The sequence below is a fragment of the Loxodonta africana genome, chromosome 3 (assembly GCF_030014295.1).
Source record: "Loxodonta africana isolate mLoxAfr1 chromosome 3, mLoxAfr1.hap2, whole genome shotgun sequence".
NCBI classification, from domain to species: domain Eukaryota; kingdom Metazoa; phylum Chordata; class Mammalia; order Proboscidea; family Elephantidae; genus Loxodonta; species Loxodonta africana.
The window spans coordinates 125,403,458-125,421,492 of NC_087344.1; the positions used below are offsets into that span (position 1 = coordinate 125,403,458).

The 18,035-nt window shown below is 37.6% G+C and overlaps 1 protein-coding gene across 12 annotated transcripts in view; it reads left to right on the plus strand.

Moving 5' to 3' along the window:
- ADGRL2 (adhesion G protein-coupled receptor L2) overlaps positions 1-18,035 on the plus strand; it is a 206,363-nt gene that overhangs the window by 100,958 nt on the left and 87,370 nt on the right. The window contains exon 3 of one of the 12 annotated variants that reach the window (XM_064282153.1): positions 566-820. The exons of the other annotated variants lie outside the window; for them this stretch is intronic. The gene's annotated coding sequence lies outside the window, so the exon portion shown is untranslated. The remainder of the gene's footprint in view (positions 1-565; positions 821-18,035) is intronic. 12 annotated transcript variants of the gene reach the window in all.

The following is an 18,035-nucleotide window of genomic DNA, read 5'->3' on the forward strand; positions in this document are numbered from 1 at the left end:
GTGTTTGCAGAAAAATAGTCCATTCACCTACCTTTGGGCTTATTAGGGTTAACATAACCAACAGCAAGGTGCCAGCCATGGGACATACTGGGAAGAAGCATGAACTGAGTTAGGGAATTTAGAACAAATGGCAAGAAGGTAATTATGAATTGGAAGAGGTGGGGAGGAGTGAAGAATAGGGAAAACTGAGGTAGTCTATAGGAAAGCTTTAGAAAAATACTTCTCTGATAATTGAATAAATGTGTTTTGGGCACAGGTTAATAAGGGAAATATATCTCAGAGACAAGAAGGGAAATGGGTTATACTGAGTAAGGATATATGTGGTCTTTATGTTATGGATTGAATTGTGTCCCCCCCAAAATGGGTGTCAGCTTGGCTAGTCCATGATTCTCAGTATTGTGTGATTGTCTACCATTTTGTCATTTGATGTGATTTTCCTATGCATTACAAATCCTATCTCTGTGATGTTAATGAGGTAGGATTGGTGGCAGTTATGTTAATGAGGCAGGCCTCAGTCTACAAGATTAGCTAGTGTCTTAATCCAATCTCTTTTGAAATATAAAAGAAAGAAGCCAGCAGAGAGACATGGGGACTTCATACTACCAAGAAAGCAGTGCCCGGAGCAGAGCATGTCCTTTGGACCCAGAGGGTCCCTGTGCTGAGAAGCTCCTAGTCCAGGGGAAGATTGATGACAAGGACCTTCCTCCAGAGCCTACAGAGAGACAAAGCCTTCCTCTGGAACTGATGCCCTGAATTTGGACTTCTAGCCTCCTAGATTGTGAGAGAATAAACTTCTGTTTGTTGAAGCCATCCAGTTGTGGTATGTCTGTTATAGCAGCACTAGATAACTAAGACACTTTGCAAAAGCTGCCAGCATCTCCATGTCAGCATAGGCATCTGGTGTACAGATTCTGGTAGCTCTGAACCAGGAAGGTCAAGGAAACCTTGTATGCTGAGGGGTGTTTTCACTTCAGTTCTTAGGATGAGAGATGGTATATTTTCAGATCATCCCCATAAAGGGAGATTGGTATTTTCCTTACTCTCCTGGCTGAGGGCCCTTTTGTTCACTCACTGATTTTAATGCAAGCTCTGCATCTTGGTACCTTAAGTTGATGGCTAGTTTTCATCAGCTTCCTAATTACTGAGGCCAGTTGATTTACATGAACTTCTTGTCGCTGTGGCAAAAAGGGCTTCCACCTGTGTTTTTTTTTTTTTTTAATCCCTGCACATATATATATTGCAGGGACGGATTGGTGATGTGGTGAAATCCTTGTGAAATTGGTCGCTGCAGACCAGTAGGTAAGCACAAGTAAGCCATGTGTACCTTGCTGGACTGTAAGCCAGCGCATGCAATGCTTACTGGTTAATTCACCCCCTGCTTGAAGTGTGTGTATATGTAATTCCCTGGGAACACATTCCCATATTACTAAATATTATTTACATTTGTATCGTATTTCATTTTGTGGATATACGTTTTTAACCATTTTGCTATGTTGAACCTTTAGGTTGTCTCATTTTTCACTTTAGTGAATATCTTATTTAAGTTTTTATTACAATTTCGGATTCTTGCTTAGGACTTAATCTTGGAAATTGGATTTGGTTCGGGCTCATTTCAGAAAGATGGCACCTGTTTTTAGTGTCAATAATATATGACACTGTCCATTTTATCCTACCCAAATAAATAAATCTTTGCTAATTTCATAGGAGAAAATATCGCCAGATTCTTAGTTTTTGCTTCTTCTTGTCCTTGCAAATTAAATTGAGCGTTTTATATGCTTATTGGCTATTTATGTTTATTCTATTTTCCTGTTCTTTTCTTCTTTACCTACTTTGAAATTGATACTCTATTGATGTGTAAGTACTTTTTCTATTAAGTATTTAATCTTTTGCTGTTTGCTATGCAGTTTATCTTGGCTCACTATTTGGTGTTTACTTTTTTTATGGTATAGGAAACCCTGGTGGCGTAGTGGTTAAGTTGCTACGGCTTCTCTAACCAAGAGGTCAGCAGTTTGAATCTGCCAGGTGCTCCTTGGAAACTCCATGGGGCAGTTCTAGTCTGTTCTATAGGGTTGCTATGAGTTGGAATACTTTACGGCAGTGGGTTTGGTTTGTTTTTTTTTGGTTTCAGCGTACAGAGTGCTTCAGATTGAGGTACATAGATTGGTCTTTTCTTTTGTAAGTTTTATTTCATGAATAGGAACTCATTACTGTTTTGAGATCAGGCTTACCTATATTTTCTTCTTGGTATTTTTATGTTTCTCCAATAATAAAGTTATTTAACTCATATATGTGTCTAGATCTTATGTAAACATAAGCCATTTTGTGACTAGAACTGAGCACTTTAGAGAAAATAGTAAGTGTGCCTAATACATATATATGTATGTTTTCCAAGTGTTAAAATTTCAGAGATGCTTTATCTCAATTCCTGATGAAGTAAAATTTCTATTTGTGTAGTACTCTTAGGTTAGAGTATATTTTGATATCCATAAATCTTTGCAACAGCTCTGCATTCCATATAACACCAGCATTTCAAATGAAGACACTGTTATATATTTTGTTGTTGTTAGGTGCCATTGAGCCGGTTGGACTCACAGTGACCCTGTGTACAACTGAACAAAACATTGCCAGGTCCTCGCCATCTTCACAGTCACTGTTATGCTTGAACCCATTGTTCCAGCCACTGTGTCAGTCTGTTTCATTCAGGGCCTTCCTCTTTCTCCCTGACCCTCTATTGTACCAAACTGATGCCCTTCTCCAGGAATTGGTCCTTCCTGAAAGCATGTCCAAAGTATGTGAGATGAAGCCTCGCCATCCTCACTTCTAAGGAGCATTCTGGCTGTACTTCGTCCAAGACAGATTTATGCATTCTGGCAGTCCGTGTTGTATTCAATATTCTTCACCAACACCATAATTACAGGCATCAATTCTTCTCTGGTCTTCTTTACTCATTGTCCAGCTTTTGCATACATATGAGGCAATTAATTGAAAATGCCATGGTTTGGGTCAGGAACACCTCAGTCTTCAAGGTGTCATCTTTGCTTTTTAACACTTGAAAGAGGTCTTTTGCAACAGATTTGTCCAGTGTAATGCATCGTTTGATTTCTTGACTGCTGCTTCCATGGGTGTTGATTGTGGATCCAAGCAAAAAGAAATCCTTCACAACTTCAGTTGTTTCTCCATTCATCATGATGTTGCTCATTGGTCCAGTCGTGAGGAATTTTGTTTTCTTTATGTTAAGATGCAGTCCATACTGAAGGCTGTGGCCTTTGATTTTCATCTGTAAGTGCTTCAAGTCATCTTTGCTGTCAGCAAGTGAGGTTGCATCATCTTCCTCTAATCCTTTTGCTGCATTCTTCTTCATGTAGTCCAGCTTCTCAGACTATTTGCTGAGCATACAGATTGAATAAGTTTGGTGAAAGTGTACAACCCTGACACACACTTTGCCTGACTTTAAACCACACAGCATCCACTTGTTCCATTTGAATTTCTGCCTCTTGGTCTATGTACAGGTTTCTCATCAGCACAGTTAAATGTTCTGCAGTTCCCATTCTTCACAATGTTATCCATAATTCATCATCCACAGTTGAATGCCTTTGCATAGTCAGTAAAACACAGGTAAACATCTTTCTGGTGATCTTTGGTTTCAGCCAGGATCCACCTGATACCAGCAATGATATCCCTCATTCCACATCCTCTTCTGAGTCCGGCTTGAACGTCTGGGAGTTCCCTGTAGATGTACTGCTGCAGCTGCTTTTGAAAGTTCTTCAGTAAATAAACTTGTGTGTGGCATTAATGATATTGTTCAGTGATTCCACTTTCTCTTGGGTGACCATTATTTGGAATGAGCACAAATAAGAATCTCTTCCCGTAGGCTGGCCAGGTAGCTGTCTTCCAGATTTCTTGGCACAGATGAGTAAGCACCTCCGGCACTGCATCCATTTGTTGAAACATCTCTATTGGTACTCTGTCAGTTCCTGGAGCCTGGTTTTTTCTTTGCCAGTGCCTTCCGTGCAACTTGGATGTCTGCCTTCAGTACCATGGGTTCTTGATCATATGCTACCTCCTGAAATGGTTGAACATCATCCAGTTCTTTTTGGCACAATGACTCTTCCATCTTCTTCTGATGCTCCTGGGTTGTTCGATATTTTGCCAGCAGAATCCTTCAGTGTTGCAACTTGAGGCTTGAATTTTTAATTCAGTTCTTTCAGGTTGAGAGATGTTCTTCCCATTTGATTTTCTAACTGTAGATCTTTGCAGATTTCATTATAATACTTCGCCTTCTTGAGCTGCCCTTTGAATTCTTCTGTCCAGCTCTCTTATTTCATCATTTCTTCCATTCAGCTTAGCTACTCTTCACTTGAAGAGCACGTTTCAGAGTCTCTTCTGACATCTATTTTGGTCTTCTGACATCTATTTTGGTCTTCTGACATCTATTTTGGTCTTTTCATTCTTTCCTGTCTTTCTAATGACCTCTTGCTTTCTTCATGGATGATGTCCTTGATGTCATACCACACATTGTCTGGTCTTCAGTCTTTAGTGTTCAACGTGTCAAATCTGTTTTTGAGATGGTCTCTAAATTTAGGTGGGGTATACTGAAGGTCGTATTTTGGCTCTTGTGGACTTGTTCTTATTTTCTTCAACTTGAACTTGCAAATGAGCTATTGATGGTGTGTTCCACAGCCAGCCGCTTGCCATGTTCTGACTGATGATACTGAGGTTCTCCATTGTCTCTTTCCACAGATGTAGTTGATTTTATTCCTGTATATTCCGTCTGGTTAGATCCATGTGTATTGTCACTGTTTGTGTTGTTGAAAAAAGAAGTGTTTGCGATGAATAAGTTGTTCGACTGTCAAAATTCTATCCTGTGATCTCCGGTGTCGTTTCTGTCATCAAGGCCACATTTTTCCACTAGTGACCCTTCATCTTTGTTTCCAATCACCCATAATTATCAATGCAAGTATCTTCCCCAGTCACCTTCCCACCCTCCTTTTAGTATTGGGTAACAGAGAACTTGTTCTTTAAGATCATGTTCTTCTTTGAATAATTAGCAGTGTGATAAACTTGAACCATAGGTATCATGTTACAGTATTTTTAATCTATTTATTCTCAATGTCACAACAGCCATTGAGAAGAGGAAACTGTAGTTCATCCATTAATTTTGTTCATACAAACTTTTTTTGTAAACAGCCAGATATAAGTATTGTAGACTTTGCAGGCCAGGAGACAAAATTGAGGATGTTATATAAATATATTTGTGTATAACAAGAGGGAAAATGGATATCCATGAATATTTTATTGAGAGCTTTTAAAACTTTGTTGATGGAAATCTAAATTTGAATTTCATATAATTTTCTCATGTCATGGAATATTGTTTTTCCAACCATTAAAAAATGTAAAAGCCATTCTTAGTTCACGTGCAGAACAAAACTAGTGACCGCTTCCTTATTTTTCTAGAAAACAGCATGTGGATATGTGATAAACAGATTTGAATTTCGTTTGTAGAACATTTGAGTGCCTATTTTATATTAGAATAATATATATTACCATCCCAACAGTTGTTTTCAAGAACTGAAACACTTGTAAAAAAAAACTAGTTTAACTTCTGATAAATCAGTAAATGGCAGGAATGAATTCGAAGCCATATCTAGTTTTCAGTGTCTAGGTTCTTTCCACTGCTCAGTATCTGTTACAATGCCAGGCATTGAGGTAGGCACCATGCATGCTACATGAAAAAGCCCCAGGGTTCCTGCTCCTAACTAGTTCTAAGTTGCAACGCGACACATATTTGGAAGATGTAATTCACGGGAATTTGCCATCATTTTTCTGATAAGATACATTTGCTTGCTTTTGGGACTTTTCAGTCCGCGCCCCCCCCCCCCCACCTTCATAAAGATGAAAGTAAAAACATTTGAAGTTCTAAAGGGAAATAAACATTAAAGTACAGTGGAAGGCATAGATATACCAGGATATAACAAGACTGGCTCAAACAAGGTTCCCATGAGTTTTTTCCCTGTACCTCCTGGTATTTGTTAGAATCCCTGGACTCAGTCGTTGGTCTGCTCTGTACTCTCTGCTCTATTTATACCTATGAGGACCAAGTATGAAAGAAGACAGTGGGCCCTAGTGTGCAGAGATGGGGCCTGGACTGTTGGACCTGCTACTATGCTGATTGTCATTTTCTTTGATGTACGAATTGGTGGTTAAATACGAGCAAGAATATTATTTTAGTTCTTCAGAAAAGCGGTATTTTCTTTTTTAAGGTAGTATTTAAAAAAAAAAAAAAAAACACTTTACAAAGTCAGATTAAATTTCTCTCCCTTTCTGTGCCTCCCTCTCTCCCTGAATGTTCTGGTGACACATATTTGAAAATAGCTTGAGTTAGTTCTTTAAAAACCTCATGGTTTTGTTTTTTTTTTTAATTGAGTACCCCTCAACAGCAAAACACAAAAATGGTAACACTGAAACCAACCATGAAATCAAAGTCACTTGTCATTTAAGGAATGATTTTATAGCTTTTGTAACATTTTGGGAATCTGTTTGTGTTGTAACTCATAGTATCACAGTTAGTGGAGTCATTGCTATAAGCCATCTCTCTTTGCTTCAGGGAGGACTTTGTCACAGAGTGGGCTTTCTGTAGTTGGTAGAATTGATGGAGTTTGCCTCTAACTTGAATATTATTAGTTTCTTTGGCTTGTTCTAGAATAGTCTAATGGAGGTATTAAAATGTGCTGAGGACACAAATAAGTATTGAATGAATAAGCAGTAAATGTGTTTAGGTGGACTTGCAAATGATGTTAACAAAAGATGGCGTTAAAGAAGCTATTTTCTATTTGGTTGTGGCTTTTATTATTTTGAGTTTACACTTATTGCATCTTGAGGTGAAGTTCAGAGAGAGTTTAGCAGTGAACACAGAGGACACACTACTGCATTCAGTTCCACTCATGGCGTTTTGCAGTTTTTAATTGGTTCAGGAACATTTCTTGAAAATAGTAATAGCACTGTACTACTGTGTTCATTGGAGAATTTTTTTGTTTCCAAATTTGATATTACCCCATTGATTAGTTTTTCCCACAAATTCTGTACATCTTTTAAAATATATTACATCTATTCATGTAATGAAACTAATCGTCAATTTTAAGGAAATCGTCTTACATGTTAGTAGTGACAGTCCAGAATTTGGGTATAAAAGTTTTTGGAAACATAGCAGAATTTATAAAACAAACTTTAAGCATTGTATTTGGGGGAAAAAGAGGGAAATTTTAAAAAGTCAACTTTGATCTCAAGTTGTTTTTAGAGGTGGGAAAGTACTTCAGTATGTTTTTTTTTTTTTTTTCTTTCCCTTTTTAAAAGCCTGTTGGAAAATGCCTTCTCACTTCTAGCAAAAAAACACCTCTGTATTATCTTTGGTAATATGTGTTCAGTAAACAAAACTAACATAACTTCCAGAAGTCCTTTGTGGTTTTAGGGAAAGAGTGCTTTTTAAAGCACGTAGGAAGAAATACATGAAATTGCTCCCTTCTTCAATGGGAAAAAAGGTTAAAAAAAAAATGGCACTTTTTAAATGATCCAAGTGTTAGCATGGGTAACAGTTTGTGAGAAGTCAGGAGAATAATTTAGACTGGTTTCGGACTGTGTTAATCTTTCCTACCTGAAGTGAGAAATAAATACTTCATAGGAATTTATGTGGGGCTATAAGGTAATGCCTTTTCTTTCTAGAACACTTGGCGTGAATCCGCAGTGGTTGAATGTCTTTGGATACCTGTTTGGCATTGAGAGAAATGAGTGGGTGGTTTCAGTGCGGTTTCAGTGTTGTTGAGTTCTAGAGTTGGTATTAATTGGCTGGCTTATAGATACCTTTAATGAGGAAACCAGTAGTTGGATAGGTAACTTCTTCACACCTTTAGAGGTCATTGCTGCCTAATAAAAATTCATTGGTTTGGAAATCTTATATTCTGGTACATTGTTGTCTCTCTTGTGATTAAACATAAACGTAACTATTTAAAAATGAACTTTTGGTTAGTAGTTTAAAAAAAAAAATTGTTGCTTGTGATTAAATACAGCAAGACACGAACCAAAAGATTTAGAATCCAAATTTTGACCCCCTTTGATCTGGGAGAACTGCCTGGTGAATACTTTAAGTGAGGTCTCCACCCCTAATTAGTTTTATGGAACAGACTCTAATAAGTGACAGAAAAGGAATAAAAGCCTTTTAACAAGCAGGTCTTGTAGTGAGTTACTAGATGGGGGATGAAGTCTCACATTTCTGCATTTTTCCTTCTTAATTGGGTATAAGAACAAACACTCTGAAGCTGGTTGTGGAAAATAAATGGATTTCCTGATAACAAAGGGTAGTTAAAAAAAATCACAAAATATTAAAGATTGTATTATATAACCTGTGTAGAAGTAGAAATTCTTGTGCCCGTGGAGTTGATGGGATTGTTGTTTTGTTATTTAGTCTGTGGTTATTTTCTAGATTCTTATTGTCAGCAAATTATACCGAATTACTTAATTTTATTTTGATAGTTCAGTGTGAATGTCTTGAGAAATTACATTTCTGGTGGTTATTTATTAATGTTAAAATGGTCTTAAGGAGCCCTGGTGGCACAGTGGTTAAGTGCTGGGCTGCTACCAAAAGGTTGGCAGTTTGAATCCACCAGGAGCTCCACAAGAGAAAAGACCTGGTAATCTGCTCCTGTAAAGATTATGGCCTAGAAAACTGTATGGGGCAGCTGTACTCTATCATATAGGGTCACTATGAGTAGGAATCAACTTGGTGGCATAAAACAACAACAACAACCAACTGGTTATAAAAAGTAATAATAAATGAAAAGAGTATTTCCTATTCTGAAGAAAACAAGAGGGAAAAGTTTCTCATCTGCTTTTTGTGGAGCTTTTGGAAACCCTGGTGGTGTAGTAGTTAAGTGCTATGGCTGCTAATCAAAAGGTCAGCAGTATGAATCCACCAGGGCCTCCTTGGGAACTGTATGGACAGTTTTACTACTCTGTCCGGTAGGGTCGCTATGAGTCGGAATCGACTCAACGGCAGTGGGTTTCATTGTTTTTGTTGTTATTACAAAACTAATGACCGCAGTGCCTGGATGATGTTGAACTCTAGCAGATGGACAGCCACTTAAGGGTACATTTTCACAGTTGAGCCCCACTGAACTCTGGTGAAGATGTCATCTTTATCATATTTATATGTCTATTGACATCTGAATTTTTCGTGAATTATTTGCTGATAATACCAAAAATCAAACCCATTGCCGGAGAGTCATAACGACTTTATAGGACAGAGTAGAACTGCCCCATACAGTTTCTAAGCAGTGCCTGGTGAATTTGAACTGACAACTTTTGGTTAGCAGCTGTAGTTCATAACCACTATGCCACACAGCTTAATACTTAAAAAAATAGTAACTTTAAAACTAATGTTTTGAAAAAATACAAGGTCTTGAATAGGCTTGACATTTTTGGTACATAGGAATTAAAGTAGAAAATAAACCATAAGATAAAATCGAGAAAACATTTATTCATTGCCTACTATATGCTAGATATTTTGCCGGAAACCAAGGATATAGAGTGTGTAAATAGGATTCACTTCTTTATGTTGAGGAGCTCAGAGTCTGACAGGGGAGGAATAGAAGATAAGAGACTCTTAGAAGAACTCTGATAGGGATGTTTATAAGTTTTCATCCACTCAGTTCATTCATACCTCTATTTAAGAAACTTTTATTTCATGGCTTCTCTAAGAGCACTATATACCTGTAATGTGCTGGATTCTGGGGTTACAGTGATGAACAAGATAGATAAGATATCTTTCGTCAAGGAAGACTACCCCCCACATAAGTTACCCAGGCGTGGAGATCGTTGTCCTTTTTGTTCACTGTTACATCTTAAGGGCCTAAAACAGTGCTGGGAGCGTAGTAGTTGCTCAGTAAGCATTTACTGGAAGAAAGAAAACAGATGACCCAAAGCTGAGCTCAAGTTCTCCTTTCCCATTGTTGGCGAAGCCTTGAACTGAGTTTCATAGGGTAATTGTTGCCTAGCAGAAAAATACCCTATGTTGAGGGAGTAGTTTAAACATAGGCACTAGTTGTTAAAAAGTTGGCCCTGGACTCATGGTCGCTCCACGCACAACAGAATGAAACGCTGCCCGATCCCGCTCTGTCCCCTTGGTGGGTTGTACATCAGACCATTATAATCCATAGGGTTTTCATTGGCTGATTTTGGAAGTAGATCACCTGGCCTTTCTTCCTAGTACATCTTAGTCTGGACGGTCCACTGAAACCTAGTCAGCATCATAGAACATAAGCCTGCACTGACAGATGGGTGCTGGCTGGGAGTAAGCAGTGAGCAACAGGGTGATATTGAAGGCTTAATATGAGTTTCACTAATTTTTTTTTTTAAAGTAGATCAGAATTAAAGTATTCAACATCTGTAAACTTTGGAGAAGTAAAGGCTATAATCGAGAGTATTAAGAGCACCTCTTTCTGTGGCATATCTTGTTTTTAATAGATACGCTTATCAGGATTTTTTCTTTCTAGTGTTTAGTATTAAATTGATAATATTTTACAACTTTTAAATTGCTGTATTTGGATGGCACTTTTGAATCGTTGCTCAGTAGCGGATTATTTTGAAGTTTTTAAGTGAGAGAGATTTCTTTCTAATAAGGAATTTAAGACCAAAATGTTTTGAAAGAGTAATAATACATACTTTAAAATATGAGAGAACTTTTTAAGAAGTATTAATATTTAAACAGCTGATGGCAATCTAAAAATACTTTTTTACTTTAGAGTGTTCAAAGTATCCGGAATTTTATGAACCTTAGCGATTCCCAAACATGAAGGTTTTTTTCCTCTTACAGTTATTCATCAAGCATTTATTGGTGAGAATCATTGATGTATTTCCCATGTAAATTGCTGCATTTTCTTTCTGTGTATTCATTTTGCTCAATAATATATTTTAAAAGAGTAAATAGCCTTCTTCGAAAAAGTTTTGTTTGCAGTGTTTTATAATTTAAAACAAATCCAAAACAGAGGAAAAGTTTCTAAATGAAAACGATAAAAGAAGCTAAACTGATTGTTTTGTAGTGATATGATCCTAAATTGTTTGGATGCTGTTTCTTGCAGGAATTTTGTTACTGTAAGAATGTGTTTAATGTTTTATGCTAACCGACTTTACTTACAAATTCCTACATATTCAAGGCCAGTGTGCTTATGCAGGAAAATGACATTTTATTCCTTTATTTTCTTTATTCATAGCGTGCAAACAAATTCAGAGTTGTTTTTTGAAAGCAGGATATGTTTGTGTTTATCTCCATAGTTCATGGTCCTCACATAATACTGATGAGTCACAAGAATTGTATGTTAATGAACACAAAAGATACTAGATGCTTTAGGGTTTGTTAGGTTAGTTATTTCTTCAAGGGGACTCAGGGAGTAACTGAAACAGGGGTGACATTCTCGAAACTTCCATGAAATAGGTTTTTAACATAATGCATTTTAGTAAACAAAGAAAAGTTTTATTATACATCCTTGATTTTTAAAATTCCATATAGTTAACCACATGAATAGGCAGAGATAAATGAAAAAGTGGAAATTTTATTAGTAAATTTATCTGTTAGGTTTACTTTTAACGTTCTCGTTTCATCTACATTCTTTATAAGTGAATGATGAAATGGAATTTTTTTTTTTTTCCTGGAAGCTTGTAAGCTCAGGGTTCAGCCCAGTTGAAATCGTATCCCTTCCTCGTTAAGTATTTTTCTCATTTCCATTTTAGGGAGAAGTCTCATTAACATATATATTATATATATGTATATATAGCCATTCGTAAATCAGAGATTTCCTACAGTAGCACTGGTCATAGACTCTGGCCCGAGTTAATGTTTCAGTGGAGCCTGAAGTCACAGCCTTAGCCCCATTGAGGTCCCTGCTAATCAGGAGGCATGGTGCTGACTGGGACGCTCAACCAGCGTGAACAGTAGAATCCATGACAGGGTTTAGTTCCAAGTAATTAAGTAAAACACTGCTGTAAAAGCTGAAGTGTTTCCATCACAGCTTAATAAGAAGACTTTCACAGGAATGTTAGTTTTAAAGAAGGAGCATTCTGATTGGGGATAAGGCCAGAAAAGCAGTGTTCCTGATTAAGCGCCTGAAGTATAAGCTTGCAACCAAACGTACTGTTTATTGCCAGAGCAGCGTATTTTCTTGCAAAAATGCTCATAAATGATGCAAAATCCAATGATAGAATTCCAATTCTCGTCTTACAAATTCCCCTCCAGTAGCAGTGCATCTGTTTATTAGGAGTTATCCCCTGAATGTGAATGATTCCAGCCCTAAGTCACTGCACCTGTTGCCAGGAGGTATTTATTCCAATCACTAGCCTAAAGCACAGAGAGTTATTGCTTGACTTTTTTATAGCTTGGGGTGGAGGAGCAGAACTGTCTTTTCAAAATCATTTGTTCAGAAAGGACAAAATGGAGCAAAACAGTTCATTTTACTCTAAGCATCGCTATTTGGCAGCATTCACATTTGCACAGCACAAAACTGCAATATTGATTCCCCCCCCGCCCCGCCCCCCGCTCACAGGGCCTCCCACCAGTTCTTTCCTGATTGTTAGGGTTGCAAGATGGATTGGATTACACTTTGCTTATTGGGATGCTTATTAATTTTTTTCTTTGTTGAAATAGAAATACATTGAAAATACAGCTTAGAATAAATGTCATAGTAATAGTGTGGTTAAAAGGCTTTAATTTGGGGGTTTCTTTGTTTTGCTTATCTTAACTGAGCAATTTTATTGAATATTTGACCATCAGACACACTGTTGCCTTAATACTTCTCTTTTTCCACCAACATTAGGGTCACCCAGTACATCATAGCTATATTCTCTATGGTCGTAGGCCCCACACCTGCTGCTGATGGTCGTAATCATTTGGAAAGAGCCCTGGTGGTATAGTGGTTAAGAACTCAGGCTGCTAGCCAAAAAAGGCCAGCAGTTCAAATCCACCAGCTGCTCCTTGGAAACCCTATGGGGCAGTTCTCCTCTGTCCTATAGGGTCTGTATGGGTAGGAATTGACTCCATGGCAACGGGTTTTTGGAAACTAGGCTTTAATCAGTTTTTTGGATGTTACTATGGACAACTTAGTTAATCTTTCTGTTCCTCAGTTTCCCCCTCTGTAAAGTGGCGACAATACTAACAATTCCTGTGTCATCTGATTGCTTTTCTGTTTTATAGTAAGTAAATATTTGTAAAGCCCTTAGAGTTATTTCCAGCAGTGGGAGAGTGAAAGAGGTGGCTAATCCTCTTCCCCTAAAACTAGTATAATACTAGACAAATTGTCAACAAGAACCGTTTGATGGGCACAAAAATTGACCAAAGGCAAACAAGAAATTGAAGAGCATTTATTCATGAAAAGCCGTTGGAAGTTCTGGTATGCATAGTAGAAGTTTGAAGCCTTCTTACCTGGAGCTCTTTCTACCCTCTGCCGCCTACTCCTTAGCTCCGGCATTGTGGTAGTTCCACTAGATCAAGGCTGATGGTGAAAACCAGCAGCTCAGCAGGAGGGAGAGATGATTTAGTGTGGGAGGTGAAAGCCCATGCCAAGCAGTGTTGTCAGCAAAAGCAGTAAACACTGTAGGAAACCAACGGGGAAGACTCACAGCTCTGCGAGTCTAAAGGTGTGGTCCCAGTGAGGGAGACCTGAGAGCCAGTTCCAGTGTAACTGGGAGATCCTGGAAATGAGAGAGCTGTGAATTCTCTGTGCATTCCTTTTTTTTTTTTTAAATCTTGCTGTATATACATGGAAACCCTGGTGGCGTAGTGGTTAAGTGCTATGGTTACTAACCAAAAGGTTGGCAGGTCGAATCCACCAGGCACTCCTTGGAACCTCTGTGGGGTAGTTCTGCTCTGTCCTGTAGGGTCGGTATGAGTCAGAATCAACTCGATCGCAGTGGGTTTATATACACATAAAACAAATTATTTGCCTTTTCAACATTCTCCACATGTACAGCTCAGTGACATTAGTTATGTTTATCATGTTCTTCAACCATTACCATTATCCATTTCCAAATTGTCCCATCACCCTTAACAGAAGCCCAATACCTCTAAGTCTCCATATGTTCTTGACTAATTGTGAAACTACGCACGTATGCAGAGGACCTGGCAGAAGTTAAATTACTGATTACAGACCTTATTATGGGCTCAAGGTTTTTGTACAAATTATTTGCCCAATCATTGGCTTATCTCTAGGCTATGCAGGTATGGGGGCGACCCCTAGGAAGCCAGGTTGAAAAATAAAAAATATTAAAAGGAGGAAGAAAAAAAATGAGTAGAGACATAAACAGCCACACACTGTGGGGAGAGACAAGTTCTGGCGAATGAGTCCAGTCAAGTAACTAACAAGAAAATACTGCAACAGTGGCAACCCTCAGGGGAAAAAGAGTCTGAATCTTGAGTTGCTAACAGTATATTATTTAAAATGCCCAGCTTTTAACAACAACAATAACAATAAAATTACAATATATACAAGGAAACAGTAAAGTGTGAGTCATGGCGTAATAATAGTGTGGTTCCCAAACCCAAACCAAACCCACTGCCGTCAAGTCGATCCAACTCATAGCGACCCTATAGGACAGAGACGAACTGCCTGATAGAGTTTCCAAGGAGCACCTGGCGGGTTCGAACTGCCAACCTCTTGGTTAGCAGCTGTAGTACTTAACCACTATGCCACCAGGGTTTCCATAGTGTGGTCAGAAGGCTTTAATTTGGGGATTTCTTTGTGCTGATTATCTTAACTGAGCAGAAGAAAAACAGTCAGTGGAAACTGCCTCTGAAGTGGGTCCAGAAGCTAGATTTAGCAGATAAAGATTTCAAAGTGACTGTATTTCAAAGTGTGCAACCCTGGTGGTGCAGTGGCTGAGAGTTTGGCTGCTAACCAAAAGGTCGGCAGTTTGAATCCACCAGTTGCTCCTTGGAAACCCTAAGGAGCGGTACTACTCTGCCCTACAGGGCCACTGTGAGTTAGAATTGACTCCACGGCGAGGTTTTTTTTTTTTTTAAGTATATTCAAAGATTAAAGTATATTAAAGAATTACAAGAAAAATGTGACAGTGACTCAACATATAAGTAATCTCAATAGAGAAACTGTTTTAAAAAAAGGCTTTAGAGAAATTCTTGGTACAGCCTAATTTGCTAAATGTGTGTAGTAAATAAATTAACATTTTCCTCCCCAAATACAGATGTCCCAACTTCATCTGAGTACGGGACTGGTGGTTCCTTTGTAGAGTTCTCGCGTTCCATGCATGAGACTCAGGGTCAGTTTCCGGCCGGTGTACGCATGTGCAGCCACTGTCCACCCGTCAGTGAAGGCTTGCGTGTTGCTATGATGCTGAACAGGTTTCAGCAGCGCATCCAGACAAGATAAATTAGGGGAAGAGACCTGGAAGATCTGCTTCTGAAAACCAGCCAGTGAAAACCCTCTGGATCTCAACCGTCTGATCTGCAGCTGATTATGGGAGTGGCTTAGGCCAGGGCAGTGTTTTGTTCCGTTGTACATGGGGGGTTATCAAGAGCTGGAGACTGACTCGATGGCAGCTAACAACAACAATTTTATCTGAACCCAGAGATTCTGATTCAGTTGGTCTGTACAGAGGAGGTAGAAAGTGTCATTAAGAGAAGATTGAATTTTTTTTTTTGGAGGAAAACAGTTACGTTTAATTAAAGTTATAAGTCACAATGATTAAAATAGAAATTTAAAGGGATTGGCTGCTAATTTCAGTCTTAAAGGTCAAAATACAATTTTAATATTTTTGTTATTTTGTGTATATATTCTGTGACATACGATCATATAACTAGAATCAAATCAAAGAGAATTGACCATATTTTCTGCAATTATGTACATAATCTTCAAGGAATATACTACCAAGCATATAATAATATGGGAAGTTTTAATGTAATCAACTGAAGTGTAGTGCTGTCAATGAAAATGTTTATTATTGAACGTTCAACCTGAATTCAGTAAATTGCCTATTCATAGCAACTACAAATGTGGGATGATTAGAATATCTCCTACCACCACCCCCCATTTTGGCCTTATCGATTTCACTAAGAGAAGACTGAATTTTTTGTGATGACTTTTTTCTTGTGGCTTAGTGTTGTAAGCCATTAATGGCATATAACTAAAGGGGAAAGTAAATGTTTTTTTAGAAGTAAGTTTTGGTTCCTCTTTTTATTAGATTTACTTAGTGAAATTTGAGGATTTAAAAAATTAATATTAACTGCAGAAATCTTATTGAAGACTTTCTAAACTTCTTTTTTTAAATAATATTTTGTGTTTTCAGCAACAGTTTACGCAGCAGATTAGGTTCCCACTTAACAAATTGTTCTGTGATGTTGGTTACATTTGTGACAGTGTGTCAACATTCTCCTTAATTTTATTCTGCATATTTCATTTCTACTAACCTGGTTTCCTTGCCTGCTTACCCTTTCATCTTTGCTTTAGAGTAATTGTTGACCATTTGGTCTCATGTAGATGATTTGTTGAAGATGCATAGTACTCACAAGTAATATTCTTTATCAGTCAGTCTCGTATTTACCTACAAGGTGACCTCAGGGGTAGTTCTGGTTCGAAGCTTAAGGAATAACTCAGGCCAATAGTCTCGGGAGTCCTCTAGTCTCAACTGGTCTAGTAAGTCTAAACTTTTGTAGAGTTTGAGTTCTGTTCCATCTAAATTTCTTTTGTAGTGTTCAGAGAAAACATGTGAAGTGGCCAAAGAAGGCCCAACAATTCACATTTTATCTTAAAAATTCATGTAAATTTTATTTTGATTCCGTAATTTGCCTGTGTTTCCGTTAAGTTCTTGGTTAAAACAGTTAATTCATTTTTATCTTTACTACCAAACAAATAGATATTTTATAAGAAAGCATCTTGGAATTTCTATTTCGGTAAATGTATACACCAAAACCAAAAACCAAACCCAGTGCTGTCGAGTTGATTCTGACTCATAGGGACCCTATAGGACAGACTAGAACTGCCCCATAGAGTTTCCAAGGAGTGCCTGGTGGATTCGAACTGCTGACCTTTTGGTTAGCAGCTGTAGCACTTAACCACTACGCCACCAGGGTTTCCAAACATATATACTAGCCTAATTCATCTATTTGCTCCTGTAACACTTAATGGCATATCAAGTACTGTGCTAGGCATTGGGATTATGTTTAAGAACCCTATCATCACAGTTTAACAAGGAAGATACATGACAAGGATGATAATGTACAGCATCGTATGGTAATAATAAACACCTTAGTAAAGATACACATGAAGTTTAATGGAAGCGTAGGTGATGAAGAAGAATTTTAGAAAAGAGAACAAATGGTTTAAAACAAAAAAGTTAGTATTCAGTAAAGCAATATGTACTATTAAGAACTCATTGAGCTCTGTTCACTGAAAGTATAAGTATCGTGATCTTTTTTTTTCTTCGAGAAGATTCGATATTGGAAATCTACTAAATTATTAAAATACGTTGATTTTTCTCTCTGCTTTTCCTTCCCCTTTCCTTTCTCTTCTCTTCTGGATGACTAAAACAAATAAATACTCTCCTGAATTATCCAAACAGCAAGCACTCAACTGTAACTTTTCAAATATATTTCAAAAGCAGAGGAAAATTCACTTGAAACCATAACTATAAAGCTACCAAGAAACAGAAACTAAAAGGCTGAATATAAACACCACAGTGCTTCATAATATTTTTGATAAGATGGTAAAAATTATGAATTCTGGCTTTTAGCCTGGCTCTAATAGCGTGTTATTATTCTTAGCGTTATTATTAATAATATGTTTTATTCTGTTCTATCAGATAATTATAATTGCATATAATCTCTGGCTTTAAAATAGTGTTCCAAATTATTTTTGATGTCACTTGTTTGAATTTTAGCACAGCTTTCACCACAAAAATAAGTGTCAGCTTCTAAAGCCATAATAAGTTAAAACAGAAACATCATATTAGTTTAAGCTAGATTATTTGTATAGGGTTTTAAGGAGTAC